Genomic DNA, 12953 nt, shown 5'->3' on the forward strand with positions numbered 1-12953 from the left:
ACCATTCCCGGTGACTACCTCTTGAAGCTCATCAAGAGAATGCCAAGAGCGTGCAAAGCAGTAATCAAAGCAAAAGGTGGCTACTTTGAAGAACCTAGAATATAAGACATAATTTCAGTTGTTTCATACTTTTTTGATAAGCATATAATTCCACATATGTTAGTTCATAGTTGTGATTAGGGTTGAGCGAAACGGGTCGTTCATTTTCAAAAGTCGCCGACTTTTGGCAAAGTCGGGTTTCATGGAACCCGATCCGACCCCTGTGCGGGGTCGGCCATGCGGTACGCGACTTTCGCGCCAAAGTCGCGTTTCAATGACGCGAAAAGCGCCATTTCTCAGCCAATGAAGGTAAACGCAGAGTGTGGGCAGCGTGATGACATAGGTCCTGGTCCCCACCATCTTAGAGAAGGGCATTGCAGTGATTGGCTTGCTGTCTGCGGCGTCACAGGGGCTATAAAGGGGAGTTCCCGCCGACCGCCATGTTACTGCTGCTGATCTGAGCTTAGGGAGAGGTTGCTGCCGCTTCGTCAGAAGCAGGGATAGCGTTAGGCAGGGTCCATTAACCACCAAACCGCTTGTGCTGTAGCGATTTCCACTGCCCAACACCACCTTCGGTGTGCAGGGACAGTGGAAGCTACATTTTTTTTTTTTTCCCTCAGCGCTGTAGCTCATTGGGCTGCCCTAGAAGGCTCCCTGATAGCTGCATTGCTGTGTGTACGCCGCTGTGCAAACCAACTGCTTTTTTCAAAGCACAAATCCTCTTGTTCCTTCCTTTCTGCACAGCTATCTTTTTGGTTTGTACACACTTTTTATTTAATTTGTGCATCAGTCCACTCCTTATTGCTGCCTGCCATACCTGGCTGAGATTACTGCAGGGAGATAGTAATTGAAGGACACTCCCTGTTTTTTTTTTTTTTTTGTGGGAGATTAAGATTGACATTTCTGCTAGAGTGCCATCCTTGTCTGTGTCATCTCTCACTCAGTGGGCCATAGAAAGCCTATTTATTTTTTTGCTTGATTTTGGTTCGAAAATCTACCTGAAAAAATCACTACATCAATCAGTGGGAGAAAAATATTGGCCTCAGGGCTTGTGTGCCACTCCTGACTCCTGTGTGCATCATCACTCACTCAGTGGGCCATAGAAAGCCCTTTTTTTTTTTCTTTTTGCTTTATTTGGGTTCTAAATTCTACCTGAAAAAATCAATAAATCAATCAGTGGGAGATTAATATTGGCCTTTGGGCTTGTGTGCCAGTCCTAAGCGTGCCATCTCTCACTCTCAGATAGTGGGCCATAGAAAGCCTATTTATTTATTTTTTTTTTTATTGGGTTTATAAATTTTCCCTGGAAAAAAAAAAAAAGTGGGAGATTAATATTGGCCTCTGGGCTTGTGTGCCAGTCCTGAGCGTGCCATCTCTCTCACAAATAGTGGGCCATAGAAAGCCTATTTATTTATTTTTTTTTTGGTTTTATAAATTCTCCCTTAAAAAAAAAAGGGAGATTAATATTGGCCTTTGGGCTTGTGTGCCAGTCCTATGCGTGCCATCTCTCTCTGTCTCTCAGATAGTGGGCCATAGAAAGCCTATTTATTATTTTTTTTATTGGGTTTATAAATTTTCCCTGGAACAAAAAAAAAAAAGTGGGAGATAAATATTGGCCTCTGGGCTTGTGTGCCACTCCTGACTCCTGTGTGCGTCATCTCTCACTCAGTGGGCCATAGAAAGCCTTTTTTTGTTTTATTTGTTTTCTAAATTCTCCCTGAAAAAATCATTTTATTTTATTTGGTTTCTAAATTCTTCCTGAAAAAATCATTTTATTCTATTTTTTTTTTTTTCCTAAAGTCTCCCTGAAAAAAAAACAAAAAAAACAAATCAGTGGGAGATTAATATTGCCCTTTCTGCTTGTGTGCCAGTCTTGACTCCTGGGTGTGCCATCTCTCTCTCTCTCTCCAATTGTGGGCCATAGAAAGCCTATTATTTTTTTTAGCTTGATTTGGGTTCCAAAATCTACCTGAAAAAATCACTACATCAATCAGTGGGAGATAAATATTGGCCTCTGGGCTTGTGTGCCACTCCTGACTCCTGTGTACGTCATCTCTCACTCAGTGGGCCATAGAAAGCCTTTTTTTGTTTTATTTGGTTTCTAAATTCTTCCTGAAAAAATCATTTTATTCTATTTTTTTTTTCCTAAAGTCTCCCTTAAAAAAAAAAAAAAATCAAATCAGTGGGAGATTAATATTTACATTTTTGCTTCAGTGACAGTCCTGCGTGTGTGGCATCTCTCTCATTTGTTGCCACCAACAACAGAGTGTGTAACATTGTGCCTGATTTTCGTTGTGGTCTCACTCACCTGTAAAGGGGTAGCTAAATCATACTGAAGTTATAGCTCACCGTGTAATTTGTGTGACAGCAACAAATACCGTTAGTTTGTTTACGTTTGTAAAACAATGAGGAAGTATGGTGGAAGAGGTCGTGGCCGGGGGCGTTCATTGTCAGCTGGTAATGAGGGTAGTGGTAGTGGTGGAGCATCAGCTGGTCGTGGGAAAAAAAATATTGCACCTAAGTCTGGAGCTGTGGAGCCAGGTTCGTCGTCTGGCTACACAAGGCCTCGAACGCTCCCTTTTCTGGGAGTAGGAAAACCGCTTTTAAAGCCGGAGCAGCAAGAGCAAGTTTTGGCTTATCTTGCTGACTCAGCCTCTAGCTCTTTTGCCTCCTCTCGTGAAACTGGTAAATGTCAAAGCAGCGCGTCGTTAGTGGATGTTCACGGTCAGGGACAAGTCGCTTCCTTGTCCTCTTCAGCAAAAACAACAACAGAGAAGAATGCAGCAGGCGACACAACGGGTTACTCCATGGAGCTCTTTACACATACCGTCCCTGGCTTAGAAAGTGAAGCAGTTAACAGTCCATGCCCATTACAAGTTGAATCTGACATGGAGTGCACTGATGCACAGCCACAGCCAGACTACTATGCTGGTCCTTTGACTCAGACCACAACATTGCCCTCGCAGGGTGCTGATCAAGAATCAGACCCTGATGAGACTATGTTGCCCCATCACGAACGCTATACCACCGACCGACACGGTGACACAGACGAAGTTGCACACGAGCTACAAGAAGAGGTAATAGATGACCCAGTTCTTGACCCCGATTGGCAGCCATTGGGGGAACAGGGTGCAGGCGGCAGCAGTTCTGAAGCGGAGGAGGAGGGGCCGCAGCAGGCATCAACATCGCAACAGGTTCCATCTGCCGGGCCCGTATCTTGCCCAAAACGCGTGGCAAAGCCAAAACCTGTTGGAGGACAGCGTGGCCATCCGGTTAAAGCTCAGTCTGCAATGCCTGAAAAGGTATCCGATGCTAGAAAGAGTGCAGTCTGGCATTTTTTTAAACAACATCCAATTGATCAGCGCAAAGTCATCTGTCAAAAATGTTCAACTACCTTAAGCAGAGGACAGAATCTGAAAAGTCTCAATACAAGTTGCATGCATAGACATTTAACCACCATGCATTTGCAAGCCTGGACTAAGTACCAAACGTCCCTTAAGGTTGTAGCACCCTCGGCCAATGAAGCTAGTCAGCAACGCAACATCCCTTCCGGCAGTGTAGGGCCACCATTTTCCGCACCACCTGCAGTATCTGTGCAGGTTTCTTTGCCAGGCCAAAGCAGTCAGGGTCAGGGAATCACCAGTTTCGTAGTAGGAAACACTGCATCTAGGGCACCGGTGGCAACAATACCATCTCCCACCGTCTCTCAGTCTGCCATGTCCACCGGCACCCCCGCTAGTTCCACGATCTCCAGCTCTCCAGTCCAGCTCACCCTACATGAGACTATGGTTAGAAAAAGGAAGTACTTAGCCTCGCATCCGCGTACACAGGGTTTAAACGCACACATAGCTAGACTAATCTCGTTAGAGATGATGCCCTACCGGTTAGTTGAAAGCGAAGCTTTCAAAGCCCTGATGGACTACGCTGTACCACGCTACGAGCTACCCAGTCGACACTTTTTTTCCAGAAAAGCCATCCCAGCCCTCCACCAGCATGTTAAAGAGCGCATCGTCCATGCACTCAGGCAATCTGTGAGCACAAAGGTGCACCTGACAACAGATGCATGGACCAGTAGGCATGGCCAGGGACGTTACGTGTCCATCACGGCACACTGGGTAAGTGTGGTGGATGCAGGATCCACAGGGGACAGCAAGTTTGGGACAGTTCTGCCTAGCCCACGGTCTAGGAAACAATTGGCTGTAGCCGTTCGCACCCCCTCCTCCTCCTCTTCGTCCTCCTGCAGAAGCGAGAGCTCGTCCACAGACCGCAGTCGCACAACCACTCCATCCGCAGCTGCCACTGTTGCACACCAGGTCTCCCATTATGGGGCAGCTACTGGCAAACGTCAGCAGGCTGTATTGGCTATGAAGTGTTTGGGCGACAACAGACACACCGCGGAAGTTCTGTCCGAGTTCTTGCAGAAAGAAACGCAGTCGTGGATGGGCACTGTAGATCTTGAGGCAGGCAAGGTAGTGAGTGATAACGGAAGGAATTTCATGGCTGCCATCTCCCTTTCCCAACTGAAATACATTCCTTGTCTGGCTCACACCTTAAACCTGGTGGTGCAGTGCTTCCTGAAAAGTTATCCGGGGTTATCCGACCTGCTCCTCAAAGTGCGTGGACTTTGCCCACATATCCGCCGTTCGCCCGTACACTCCAGCCGTATGCAGACCTATCAGCGTTCTTTGAACCTTCCCCAGCATCGCCTAATCATAGACATTGCAACAAGGTGGAACTCAACACTGCACATGCTTCAGAGACTGTGTGAACAGAGGCGGGCTGTTATGTTTTTGTGGGAGGATACACATTCACGGGCAGGCAGTAGGATGGCAGACATGGAGTTGTCAGGTGTGCAGTGGTCGAAGATACAAGACATGTGTCAAGTCCTTCAGTGTTTTGAGGAATGCACACGGCTGGTTAGTGCAGACAACGCCATAATAAGCATGAGCATCCCCCTAATGCATCTGCTGATGCAAAGTTTGACGCACATAAAGGATCAGGCGTCTGCAGCTGAGGAAGAGGAAAGCCTTGATGACAGTCAGCCATTGTCTGGCCAGGGCAGTGTACAGGACGAGGTAGCGGGCGAAGAGGAGGAGGAGGACGAGGAGGATGATGGGGATGATTATATTTTTAATGAGGAAGCTTTTCCGGGGCCACTGGAAATTGGTGGCGCGGCAAGGCCGGGTTCTGGTTTTTTGAGGGACACAAGTGATGTGGATTTGCCTGAAACTGCCCCTCAACCAAGCACAACCGCAGATTTGAGAACTGGAACTTTGGCCCACATGGCGGATTTATCCTTACGTATCCTCAAAAGGGACACACGCATAACTAAAATGATGAATGATGACGAGTACTGGTTGGCCTGCCTCCTTGATCCTCGCTATAAAGGCAAATTGCAAAATATAATGCCACATGAGAACTTGGAACTAATATTAGCAACCAAACAATCAACTCTTGTTGACCGTTTGCTTCTGGCATTCCCTGCACACAGCGCCCGTGATCGTTCTCACACGAGCTGCAGGGGCCAGCAGACCAGAGGAGTTAGAGGGGCAGAAATCAGAAGTGGGCTTGGCCAGAGGGGTTTTCTGACCAGGTTGTGGAGTGATTTTGCTATGACCGCAGACAGGACAGGTACTGCAGCATCAATTCAAAGTGACAGGAGACAACATTTGTCCAGTATGGTTACAAACTATTTTTCATCCCTTATCGATGTTCTCCCTCAACCGTCATTCCCATTTGATTACTGGGCATCAAAATTAGACACCTGGCCAGAATTGGCTGAATATGCATTGCAGGAGCTTGCTTGCCCGGCAGCTAGTGTCCTATCAGAAAGAGTATTCAGTGCTGCAGGTTCAATACTAACAGAAAAAAGGACTCGTCTGGCTACCCAAAATGTAGATGATCTAACCTTCATTAAAATGAACCACAACTGGATTTCGAAATCTTTTGCCCCACCTTGCCCGGCTGACACCTAGCTTTCCTATGAAAAGGTCTTGCCTGTGGACTATTCTGAATGCCTTTTCCAATCTCGTAATTTTCTGCACCTGATTGTCCAGCATACGACATGTTTACAACTCACTAAATGGCCAAACTCCCCACACGGGGCCGTGGTATCGACACTTGGCGACAGCACCCGTGAGAGTGCAGTCTGTCTGAAGAGGTGGGTGAGCCCGCTTTTGGTCGACGGCACTGCCACTGGGTCCCTCCTAGTACAATAAAGTGTCTCTGGCGGTGGTGGTGCGCACCCAACGTCAGACACACCGTTGTAATATGAGGGGCCCTGGGCCTGTACCGCCGGCCACAAGACAGTTTCCCCCCACCCTAGCTCAAACAGTGCTCTACCACTTGCAAAATTATCTCACAGCTCCACCAATGTTTAGTCTATGCGCTGACATCCTTCAATGCCTGCCACTGACAATACCATTGTATTGACATTTTTGTTATGTTAGGCCTTCGATGCCTGTCTGTGGTCACTCCTTCCACTAGGCCTCCACTGACCACACCACTGCTGCCCGTGTACCCCTGGAACCAATTTAAAATTGCCTACAGCCAGCCCAATTTTTTTTATTTTAGGCCTTCGATGCCTGTCTGCGGTCCATTCTTTCTACTACTACTACACTGACCAGGGCACTGCTGCCTGTGTACCCCTGTAACCAATTTAAAATTGCCTACAGCCATGTGTTATTATTTTAGGCCTTCGATGCCTGTCTGCGGTCACTCCTTCCACTAGGCCTCCACTGACCACACCACTGCTGCCCGTGTACCCCTGTAACCAATTTAAAATTGCCTACAGCCATGTGTTATTATTTTAGGCCTTCGATGCCTGTCTGCGGTCACTCCTTCCACTAGGCCTCCACTGACCACACCACTGCTGCCCGTGTACCCCTGGAACCAATTTAAAATTGCCTACAGCCATGTGTTATTATTTTAGGCCTTCGATGCCTGTCTGCGGTCACTCCTTCCACTAGGCCTCCACTGACCACACCACTGCTGCCCGTGTACCCCTGGAACCAATTTAAAATTGCCTACAGCCATGTGTTATTATTTTAGGCCTTCGATGCCTGTCTGCGGTCACTCCTTCCACTAGGCCTCCACTGACCACACCACTGCTGCCCGTGTACCCCTGGAACCAATTTAAAATTGCCTACAGCCATGTGTTATTATTTTAGGCCTTCGATGCCTGTCTGCAGTCACTCCTTCCACTAGGCCTCCACTGACCACACCACTGCTGCCCGTGTACCCCTGGAACCAATTTAAAATTGCCTACAGCCATGTGTTATTATTTTAGGCCTTCGATGCCTGTCTGCGGTCACTCCTTCCACTAGGCCTCCACTGACCACATCACTGCTGCCCGTGTACCCCTGGAACCAATTTAAAATTGCCTACAGCCATGTGTTATTATTTTAGGCCTTCGATGCCTGTCTGCGGTCACTCCTTCCACTAGGCCTCCACTGACCACACCACTGCTGCCCGTATACCCCTGGAACCAATTTAAAATTGCCTACAGCCATGTGTTATTATTTTAGGCCTTCGATGCCTGTCTGCGGTCACTCCTTCCACTAGGCCTCCACGGACCACACCACTGCTGCCCGTGTACCCCTGGAACCAACATCAGAAAATATAAAAATAAGTATTTTGCTTATAAAAAAGAAAATACTGGAGAGATATCAAATGCAGACATTTTAACATTAAAAACAAACACATACAACAAAAATCTGGTACAGTACTAAAAATGGCCACCAGCTACAATAACTTTCTCCTGCAAGTAGTTAACTGAAAGGTTTTTTCAATTTTAAACACAGATATGGCATCCACCGAGTGTTGTCCTGTCACGTCTTCTTTATATTATTGCCAAGAAGATGCAAAACAAGGAAAATAATAAAATCATTATTTACCAAAAAAATAGAGTAAGTCAAAACCACATTGCAAATAAACATTCATTACAAATAAAGAAGCAGGGCGCGTCCGAGGGTGAGTATATACCTAATAAGAATATAATCACCCTCGGACGCGCCCTGCTTCTTTCCGACAGCCTTCCTTCCTAAGAATCAGCCCTTCCGTGGTGTAGAGAGAGGGTTTGTTACACTCCAAGGTGTTCCCCAGGTTGCCTTTCCTGAGCTTCGATCTTCCGGCTCTCGTTTAGTAGTTGTTGGAAACTACGCTGCATTGGGCCTACAAATTGGGTATGGGGTGTAGAGAGATGGTGTGTTCCACTGTAGAGAGATGGTGTGTTCCACTCCAAGGTGTTCCCCAGGTTTCCTCTCCATTGCTTCGATCTTCCGGCTCTCATTTAGTAGTTGTTGGAAACTACGCTGCATTGGGCCTACAAATTGGGTATGGGGTGTAGAGAGATGGTGTGTTCCACTCCAAGGTGTTCCCCAGGTTGCCTTTCCTGAGCTTCGATCTTCCGGCTCTCGTTTAGTAGTTGTTGGAAACTACGCTGCATTAGGCCTACAAATTGGGTATGGGGTGTAGAGAGATGGTGTGTTACACTCCAAGGTGTTCCCCAGGTTTCCTCTCCATTGCTTCGATCTTCCGGCTCTCGTTTAGTAGTTGTTGGAAACTACGCTGCATTAGGCCTACAAATTGGGTATGTGGTGTAGAGAGATGGTGTGTTCCACTGTAGAGAGATGGTGTGTTCCACTCCAAGGTGTTCTCCAGATTGCCTTTCCTGAACTTCTATCTTCAGGCTCTCATTAAATTGTGGTTAAACGGAACAACTGCATTTGGCGTACTAGTTGGTTTGGGGCCTACTATCGGTGTCTGCCGCTCCTTGCTGTTCTCCTGGTTTCCTGTCCTGAAATTCCGTTTTCAGGCGCTCGTTAAGTAGTTGTTAATGTTAGACTGCATTTGGCCTACTAGTTGGGTTGGGGCCTACTATCGGTGTCTGCCACTCCTTGCTGTTCTCCTCCACTGAACAAAGCTGTGCCGCCTGTTTACTACTGTTGCCAATTTTGAACTGCATTTCGACTACTTACTGATTTGGGCCTACTCTCTGTGTCAGCCTCTCATTCCAGTTGTCCTCCACTGCAATGCCCCCTGATTAGTCCTGTGTTACCAATTTTGAACTGCATTTAGCCCACTTTATTCTTTGGGCCTATATCTGTGTTTCCTCCTCATCCTGCCCATTGCCCAGCCAGTGATAGATGAGTCTGCTGGTACATTGACCCATAACGCAACATTTCCCGTGCACGCTACACTGCAAGATTGTGACCCTGCTGAAAGTCAGGTCCCCCTTCCCGCATACCATACCACCTTACACGGGGACAAACAGGAAGGTGCAGATGAAAGTGCAGGTTCCTTCATCAGGTGGGGGGAGGAATACTAGTTGGCGACGTCACTGGCACAGGGCCTCTCATGGTACGCAAAAGTGTTGCTGCCGGTGGGAGGCGCCCCCGCCGTGCAAACACACCGCTGTACTTTGAGGGGCCCTGTGCCAGTGCCAATGCCAACGAGTGGGCCCCCCCTGCTTGCTCAGGTTCACAGCACTTGCAAAGTTGAAATACTTACCTCTCCCTGCTCCACTGCCGTGACGTGGTCCAGATTTCCTGGGCCCACTAATTACTTGAACCAGCCCTACCCACCACAACTTTAGCCAAATGACCCCCAATTTCAAATGCCTTCCAATTATTATAAGGTAAATTACGCTTGACAAGCTTCATTAAGAAGAATGGATGGTTTTGACATTAAAATGGGCACTCTAGGTGTTTTCCTGGCCCCCACTCACTGCCGACTATGCTGCCCCATTGACTTGCATTGGGTTTCGTGTTTCGGTCGATCCCGACTTTACGTCATAATCGGCCGATTTCACTCGACCCGACTTTTGAGATAGTCGGGTTTCGCGAAACCCGGCTCGACTCTAAAAAGGTCAAGGTCGCTCAACTCTAGTTGTGATAACTATGGTCTACAAATAGGCTTTGTATGATGACACTGGTCTATTTAGGTATAGGTACACTATCCTAGTAGGCAGTTACTTATGTATTTGTTTCTCTATTTTATTGCTCTATTTTAGACTATTTTTTAATAAAGATGATTTAATTTTACTTTGTTTAGCCCAATCTTCCTTGTTCTTTTTGGATTAGTTGTCGATATCTGTTGTCACAGGTGTGTGACATCAACTGCTGCTTTGGAAGACTTTTTTAGCTCTATTGCAATATTTCACATCCAGGTACATATGAAGTGCATAATATAATAGACATAGATACTGATGTTAAAGTGCATGTGCATAAAGCAGCACCTAGACCAATAGCTTAGATTAATAAATACCAAATATGCCTACAGGTGGATATGTAATCATAGGATCATGAAATCATGGTAACAGCATGTCAAAATAATTATCTAAAAGATTCACATGTAATGTCCATGCCCCAATGCGCATTTTGCAGTGCTTTCTCAAAGAGAATACCATTGAACGGACATTGGGGCATTGACATTACATGTGAATCTTTGGATAATTATTTTTATTTAAATTCTTGAAAAATTTGCCGAACCTGGCAAAATTGATTTCCAAAAGATGATTAGGTTTAATTTCTACATAATCTTGACAAAACAAAAGGAAGAAAAAATAAAGCGATAATACTGACCAGGGGCCAATTACAATAGGGTCAATATGGGCAGTAGCCCAGGGCCCAGTGGTGTGGGGGGCTCTGGGCTACCGCACAGATTGCCCGCCGCCGCCGACATTTGTGTGCCCCCGACCCGGTGGGCAGAGAGAGGGGGCCCACATCGGGCCCCTTCTCATCTGCTCACCGGGCCCCTTCTCATCTGCTCACTGGGCCCCTTCCGGTGCTGCCTGCGGCGGTTTCCTATTGACGTGCGGGCGCGCGCCCGCACATCAACAGTTAACAACAGCTGCCAGCCAATTGGAGGCTGGCAGCTGCTGTCGGCCGCAGGCGCAGTGCACATGTCGCCGGCGTCTGACATCACTGTCAGTCGCCGGCGAATGTGCGCTGCTGGAGGGAGCTCGCCGCTGGAGCGCACAGGTCAAGTGAGGAGACTCGGTTTTTTTTTTGTTTTGTTTGTTGATAACCGTTACGGTGGACACACTGGGGGCAATGCTGGAGACACTGGGGCAATGCTGGAGACACTGGGGCAGATTGCTGGAGACACTGGGGCAATGCTGGAGACACTGGGGCAGTTTGCTGGACACACTGGGGCAGATTGCTGGACACACTGGGGCAATGTTGGAGCACACACTGGGGCAGATTGCTGTACACACTGGGGCAATTCTGGAGGACACACTGGGGGTAATATGCTGGACACACTGGGGGCAATGCTGGAAACACTGGGGCAATGCTGGAGACACTGGGGCAATGCTGGAGACAGTGGCGCAGATTGCTGGACACACTGGGGCAGATTGCTGGACACACTGGGGCAATGTTGGAGGACACACTGGGGCAGATTGCTGTACACACTGGGGCAATGCTGGAGGACACACTGGGGGTAATATGCTGGACACACTGGGGGCAATGCTGGAAACACTTGGGGCAATGCTGGAGACACTGGGGCAATATGCTGGACACAATGGGGGTAATATGCTGGACACACTGGGAAATATTGCTGGACACACTGGGTCAGATTGCTGGACACTGGGACAGATTGCTGGACACACTGGGGGCAATGCTGGACAATTGGACATACTGGGGCAGATTGCTGGGCACACTGGGGGCAATGCTGGACACTGGGGCAATGCTGGACACACTGAGGCAGATTGCTGGACACACTGGGGGCAATGCTGAGACACCGGGGCAATGCTGGAGACACTGGGGCAGATTGCTGGACACACTGGGGCAGATTGCTGGACACACTGGGGCAATGTTGGAGGACACACTGGGGCAGATTGCTGTACACACTGGGGCAATGCTGGAGGACACACTGGGGGTAATATGCTGGACACACTGGGGGCAATGCTGGAAACACTGGGGGCAATGCTAGAGACACTGGGGCAATATGCTGGACACACTGGGGGTAATATGCTGGACACACTGGGAAATATTGCTGGACACACTGGGGCAGATTGCTGGACACTGGGACAGATTGCTGGACACACTGGGGGCAATGCTGGACAATTGGACATACTGGGGCAGATTGCTGGGCACACTGGGGGCAATGCTGGACACTTGGACATACTGGGGAAGATTGCTGGACACACTGGGGGCAATGCTGGACATACTGGGGCAGATTGCTGGACACACTGGGGGCAATATGCTGGACACACTGGGGCCGATTGCTGGACACACTGTCTGGGGGCAATGCTGGGCACACTGGGGCAATATGCTGGACACACTGGGTGTAATATGCTGGACACACTGGGGGCAGGACAGGAGGCATGGGCAGAATGTAGACATGGGGCATGATTAGAGACATGGGGCAGAATAAAAGACATGGGGCAGGATTGTATCATGGGGCAGGATGGAGACAGATGGGGCAGGATGTGGTGATCATGTGGGGTAGAATGGATACTCATGAAGGCAGGATGCGAGAACATATGGCTGGAGCCAGGAATGAGATAAACGGGGCCAAGGTGGGGAATATTATTACCATAGGGTCTAATTAAGGGATATTATTAATGTATTTATTTTGTATTTTGTTTTTTGAGTATACTGTTTTAAATGGGGGGCGGTCCTATTACTGTGCAGAGTGATACTATATCGCCTTTTTTTCTTCATGTGGTGTAATGTAGAAGTTGTAAAAAATTAAGTAATGTGTTCTGCAAGCAGAGCTTGTGATAACTGTTATTTCCTGCAGAAACGAGTCCTGGCTGGAAGAAATGATGGCGGTCTGTGCTGGATGAAAGATGAAGGACTTCACCTAGAGACGTCACTGGTGAGCCAGTGTTACCTATACACTGACACTATACACTGTATACTTTATACAGAGGTCCTGTGTACAATGTCACCAGTGATCTCTGTATT

Source organism: Ranitomeya imitator, chromosome 5 (genome assembly GCF_032444005.1).
Source record: "Ranitomeya imitator isolate aRanImi1 chromosome 5, aRanImi1.pri, whole genome shotgun sequence".
NCBI lineage: Eukaryota > Metazoa > Chordata > Amphibia > Anura > Dendrobatidae > Ranitomeya > Ranitomeya imitator.